Here is a 6,907-nt window from a genome sequence, read left to right on the forward strand (position 1 = left end):
TCAAATTTTTGCACCAAAATAAATTTATTTTTAACTTCATTTCCAAAGCAATTTCAAGCCTGCTAGTATTTATCATCCATTTGACATTGTTATTTAAAAAAAAAAGAAAATCAGAATTTCTAATTTATTGACACATGAACCTTATTAGAAAATTCAGGGCTGTCAAAGAATATCATTTCTCTAATATTGGATTATTTTGGTTTAGAAATGCTCATCAAAGCAGCAAAAGAATGATCCCCAAAACAACTAGTATAGACTGCCAACAGCAATACCCATATCTTGAAAACTTCACAACAAAATACTTCATTGATATTTTTACTAATTTTGGAAGAGTTAATGCATGCCTGAGATTAATTGTCTCTGCTATTACTATGCACCATAAACTTACTCAACAAATTATAAATGTCAAAAACAAATCTTAGGGATGAATCATTATTGTTTGATTATTGAAAACTAATTTCTAGTTTGATTATCTGATAATTTTAAAAGCATGAGAAAAGACAGTTTTGGTTATGAAACAATCTGACAGACAGGCAAGGTCTGGCTTCTGACCCGCAAACAAATATTTAGCCCATCCACGACTTCCCTCCCACAGCAGCTTCCAGGGTGTAGTTTTAAATCAGCAGATAAAGAGCTGCATGAGAGAGAATGAGGAGGCCACTGGTTTCCAAGGGCAGACCTCATGGGGAATAAACACAGCCGAGAAGAGAATCCCCCATTGGCCAACAGGGATTTTAGGCTGGCTGGGGCATCTACTGAGTCATTTTTTTTTTCAATTCAATTAAGGCTCTTAAAAATAAATTCTGCATTTGTGTTCAATAAAGCACATGTAAAAATTATATATTTAATCCTTTGAGAACTCTTGGCAGTAGAAAATATAAAACTTTCTTTTCTGGATAAGATGGAGATGAAATTTTGTATTACCTATATTGCAAAACTATGAACAACTATCAGCAAGACACTGGTGGAAAGCATTTTTGAAATGTTTATTATCATCTGAGTGATTCGATATATACTTTTCAAGGTAATGATCCTTACCAAGTAAATTACTGAAGGTTTCCATTGTAAATTCACATAAATTATCTTCTTTGAAACTTGCCAGATTTACGAATTAAAGGTAAATAAATTGTTATAGGATCTCAGATATTCTGAAGTATCTCATAAGCACAAAGATTTCTTAATCCTGGGCAATTAAGTTATCAGATGATATTTCCAGAGACTGGTTTCACATAACCAAAGGGAAGAAACCTACTCTAATCTTCTACCTTTATGCAATACACTAAAAATGAACTAAAAAGTTTAGATCAAATATTCACTTTAGGGCTTGAATTTCTTAATGTAATAAACTGAGTGGTAATCCAAAAACAAAATCTTCTTCCCATGTAAGTAGCTACAACACTGTAGGTTACTTTCTGTGAAAAAAGAACCCTCTGCGCCTTATGAGGAATGTAGAAATTAGCAGGACCTTGTAAGCTGCCCAGTATGTACAAGCAGAGGTGTCAGAAACTCAAGCTTACATTACAGAAGACAGAAACACTCTGGTTAGCAGCATTAACTCTAGAAACAAACTGGCTTCCAATTAACATTCCTTTAATTTAATTAATAGATTTTTAGAATGGGAAGCAATATGTGCAACACTTACTGGCTAATACTTAGACACCCAGTAAATATATATAATTTGATATAAAATTTGAGTCATTATCTCACCTGAAAAATCATATGTCTGCCACTTCTAGCCAATAGATTTCTTTTTTCTGATATCTTGCACAGAACCAAAGAGTTCAATTTCCTCTTATTTGCTTCTCACTTATCTTTCTTTTACACTCTTGATCCTTGAGAGATGAGGAAAGATAATGAAAGTAAGATGAGTAACCTAGTGTTTTAGCATAGTGTGCAGAATGGTATGAGAAGGCAACAGAAATGAAATGAGTTTAACCTTAAAGTGATGAAAATGGTCCTGGAATGTAGAGAGGACTCTGTCTTGCACCCTATCATCAAATCCTGGAAATGTTAGAAGTCTACAGTTTGTGGGGTCAGAGGGAAGCTCAGGAGATCTGAGTGAATAAATTGTTACTTATGAACAACATAAAGAGAGTTATTTGAGGAAGAGATTTTCCATTCTGTCTGCAAACTATATTTCAGAAGTACAGAGGCAGATTCTATCTTATATTGGAAAGTCTTTTTCTTTCTATTAACTCCATTATTTGATTGACATTTTGCTTGTTCACCAAAATAAGTACAGAAATTGTCAGCCAGAATGTTACATATAGAGATTCCATGGAAGCCATGCAAACATTATTATTATTACTATTTTATTATTATTGTTATTTAGCCTGGCTCCTATGGATAATCAATAAAGGTGTTTTATCTCATCTGGACAGCAATCATTTACCAGCATGAAAGATCAAAGACATCCATTGTGTTCTGGCAAGGGGCAGAGGAGCATCGAACACCTCATCCACACACTGGGAGCTAGTCATTTTTGGTTTCCACTTGCATAGTATACCTTTTTCCAGCCCCTCAATTTCAGTTTGTGTGCATCTTTACCTTGCAAATAACTTTCTTGTATACAGTTTAGTCTTGCATACAGTTGGCTCTCACTATTTTATTCATTAGGTCAACCTACAGCTTTTGACTGGGGAATTTAATCCATTCACATTCAAGATTGATAATAATAGATTTGAAATAACTCTTGTCATTTTACTGGTAGCATACTGGTTGTTTTATGTGTTACATATTTCTTTTTGCCTCTTATCATCTTTGTGTTTCCATAGCTTTTCATCACAGTAAGCTTGGATCCTCTTTCTCTTTTGTGTGTCTGCTGTGTTAGTGAATTTTGTACTGTCATGTGGTTTCATGATGATTTTTTTCTAATGTAGGACTCCTTTCAGGATTTTGTCTAGGGCTGGTCTGGTGGTGATGAATTCTCTTGGTTTACTTGTCTGGGAAATACTTTATTTCCCCTTTCATTGCTAAAGGATAGCTTCCCCAGATACGGTGTACTAGTTTGGAAGTCGGTTTTTCTTTTTTTTTTTTTTTTTTTTTTTTTTGACAGGCAGAGTGGACAGTGAGAGAGAGAGACAGAGAGAAAGGTCTTCCTTTGCCGTTGGTTCACCCTCCAATGGCCGCCGCGGCCGGCGCGCTGCGGCTGGTGCACCGCGCTGATCCGATGGCAGGAGCCAGGAGCCAGGTGCTTTTCCTGGTCTCCCATGGGGTGCAGGGCCCAAGCACCTGGGCCATCCTCCACTGCACTCCCTGGCCACAGCAGAGGGCTGGCCTGGAAGAGGGGCAACCGGGACAGAATCCGGCGCCCCGACCGGGACTAGAACCCGGTGTGCCGGCGCCGCTAGGCGGAGGATTAGCCTAGTGAGCCGCGGCGCCGGCCTGGAAGTCGGTTTTTCAAGACCTTGAATATATCATCTCACACTCTTCTGGCCTGCAGGGTTCCTGCTGAGAAGTTGGCTGTGAGTCTAATGGGTTTTCCTTTATGTGTAGCTTGGTGTTTTACTCTATCATTAAGATTCTTTTCTTGTCCTTAATTTTAGACCACTTGATTGTAATATGCCTTGGAGAAGGTTTCTGTTTGAGTCTGGTTGAGATCTTTAGAGTTCTTGTATCTGGATGCCCACATCTCTTTCAAAACTTGGGAAATTTTCAACTATAGTTCCTTTTGATACATTTTCAATGCCTTTTTCCTTCTATTTATCATCAGATTCAGAGGCTTCTGCACCACAAAGGAAATAATGTAATTAAACGACATTGGACAGAAAAGGAGAAAATATTTGCAAGCTACCTATCCAACAAGAATTAGTATCCAGAACATATCAAGAACTCAAAAAACTCAGTAGCAAGATAACAATTAATCCATTTAAGAAATGGGTGAAAGGCTTGAGTAGACAACTCTGAAAAGAAGAAATTCAAATGACCAAAAAGTATATGAAAAAATGCTCAGTATCTACCATCAGAGAAATGCAAATCAAAACCACAAAGGGACATCACTTTGCCCATGTTAGGATGACTGGTATTTTAAAAAAGAGCGAGGAAGTAAGACATTCTGGAAGGATGTGGAGAGATGGGAACAGTTACGCACTGTTGGTGGAAATGTAAGTTAGTAAAGCCACTATGAAAAACACCATGGAGATTTCTTAAAAACTAGAAATGGAATTTCCATAGGATCCAGCCATCCCACTACTGATATTTATCCAAAAATATGAAATCATTGTATCAAAGAAATATCTACTCTACCACATTTATTGCAGCACTATTCACAATAACCAGAAAAACCACAATCACATGAATGGGTAAAGAAGCTGTGGCATATATACACAATAGAATACTATCCAGCTATAGAAAAAAATGAAATCCTATCATCTGCAGCAAAATGGTTGGAACTCGTAGACGTTAAGTGAAATAAGCCAGACACAGAGGGACAAATACTGCAAATTCTCCCTCTTATTTGGAAACTTAAAAAAAAAAACCTCAATCTGAACATGGAATAGTCATTTCTAGGAGTTGCGAGGGGTGGTGGGAATAAAGGGAGCTTGGATTTAAAAATAGGGAAAGATGGGAGTGGTTTATTTATTGTGACAAATATGTCATAGTAATATGAGATGTTAATGGGAAAGTTGGATGGGGGTAAATGAGAATTCTTTGTACTACCTCACAATTTTTGTTTTCTAAACTAAACTACTCAGAAACAAAAAGTTATTAAAAAATAAAAATATTTGAACAAATAAACTCTAAAACATAGGAATGGTTTCTCTTCTTTCTTAAATAAAGACTACAATCTTTAATATATCTAATAGGGCCCGGCCTCACCACCCCTCGCTCGCACGCACGCACGTTCCTCCTCCGTCCTCGCGCCCCTTTTCCTACACTTTCCTCTTCTCCCCGACTGGAGGAGCTGCTCGCGCCGCGCGGTGCATTCTGGGGACCCAGGTCGAGCCCGTCGCCGCCTTCGCCGCCGCCGCCTGAGGGGAGAGAGGAGAGGCTGCGACCAGGGAGAAAACGCCAGAGTCGCCGCCGGAGAAAAGTCGACTCCCCAGCCGCCGCCGCTGCTGCCAGCGAGGCCCGCCCACCCGCTCGCCCGTCCCCCTGCCCCGTTCACAATGCAGCCTGCTTCTGCAAAGTGGTATGATCGAAGGGATTATGTCTTCATTGAATTCTGTGTTGAAGACAGTAAAGATGTTAATGTAAATTTTGAAAAATCCAAACTTACATTCAGTTGTCTCGGAGGAAGTGATAATTTTAAGCATTTAAATGAAATTGACCTTTTTCATTGTATTGATCCAAATGATTCCAAGCACAAAAGAACGGACAGGTCAATTTTATGTTGTTTACGAAAAGGAGAATCTGGCCAGTCATGGCCAAGGTTAACAAAAGAAAGGGCAAAGCTCAATTGGCTTAGTGTGGACTTCAATAATTGGAAAGACTGGGAAGATGATTCAGATGAAGACATGTCTAATTTTGATCGTTTCTCTGAGATGATGAACAACATGGGTGGTGATGAGGATGTAGATTTGCCAGAAGTAGATGAAGTAGATGATGATTCACAAGACAGCGATGATGAAAAAATGCCAGATCTGGAATAAGGAGTATTGTCATCACCTGGATTTTGAGAAAGTGATTTCTCTGCAAAATTTCATAATTGAGAGAATTCCTGAGTTGATAGCTCTAAAGGTGGATGCTGTATTTGCCTCCTTTAACCCATTTTTCAACCTATTTGTTTTTTTAAAAGGCTTCACTCAGGGTTGATATGTACCATTGTATGGGGCAGTTTTAAGTCAGCTAAGGCAATAACCTTATGCATGAACATTTCCCAGACTTCATGAAGCTGTTGAGGTCCTAGATAATTGATACAGCAGTTGTGATAAATAAAAACATTTCACTTAAGTCTCCTTTACTTCTTCATAACATAGATACTGACATGATAGGAAGTGCTCAGCTTAGGGAAAGATAAGTAAATTTTAGGGTTTAGAACATGGACTCAAACGTGGCTGAAACAAATTGGCTGACACCTTAAACTGATAACCAGCTATTCCTCTGGTGTATCCTTCAGGAGTGTTCCACTAAAGTTTATTTTTCAAAAAATTCACTTCACATTATTCTATATAAGTGATCACTTGTCAGTGTTCCAGATGTATCTTAGCTAAAATTAGTGAATGCCCTAACTTAGATGGTTTTTGAAGCCTATACATTTGGTATTGTTTGGCCCTTAAGCTTTTACATCTCTTAGCATGGAGGACGAAGAAAGCTGTACATTGTTGCTTGAGAGTCTGTACATTTAGACCAGATTTGTATTTGCACTGTCAGTATGGCAAATGAGTGAAGAAAATGTTAATACACTATTGGAAATTTTTTTATTTTTTTTTTCTGGTTTAGCTTATACCAGGGCTGAAAACCTCAATTTATGTTCATGACAGTGGGGATTTTTTTAAATGTCTACATTCTTTCTAATAAACTGTTGGAAGACTTAAAAAAAATATCTAATAGATCCAATGTAATCTCAGCCTACTTCTGTGGCTCTTCCTGTACATATTTCCACTAGTTCCATGATTTCTGACATTCAGGACATTATTTCACAAAATCTCTAATGTGTCTTCCTGCTCCAGAGTACTGGGGGTTTTATTCTCTGTAAACTGAAACACTTTGGCTTCTAAACCCTTCACCTAGTTAGAACTTCAGATGTTAACTCAAATTATTATTGTTCTACAGGAAAACTTCCTAATACCCAAGATAGAGCCAGTGTCCTGATATACATGTCCTATACATTTTTATTTCATTTTTGAACTACTAAATGATTCTCTTACAATTCTGTAATTAATGTCTACTATCACTGCAATGCTAGAACCCACTCAACAAAGCTTCCTGTAGTCTTCTACAGAGTACTGATTTATTTACACTATAG

At 37.7% G+C, this 6,907-nt stretch overlaps 1 pseudogene across 1 annotated transcript; it reads left to right on the forward strand.

Annotated features, from left to right (window-relative positions):
- The first annotated feature begins 4,783 nt into the window (after positions 1–4,783).
- Positions 4,784–6,482, forward strand: LOC127486028 (prostaglandin E synthase 3 pseudogene; annotated as a pseudogene). Its single transcript, XR_016211740.1, has one exon. The product of XR_016211740.1 is annotated as a prostaglandin E synthase 3 pseudogene (transcript).
- The last annotated feature ends 425 nt before the right edge of the window (positions 6,483–6,907 follow it).

This window comes from Oryctolagus cuniculus, chromosome 8 (assembly GCF_051225735.1).
Source record: "Oryctolagus cuniculus isolate XC-2025 breed Fujian yellow rabbit chromosome 8, ASM5122573v1, whole genome shotgun sequence".
NCBI lineage: Eukaryota > Metazoa > Chordata > Mammalia > Lagomorpha > Leporidae > Oryctolagus > Oryctolagus cuniculus.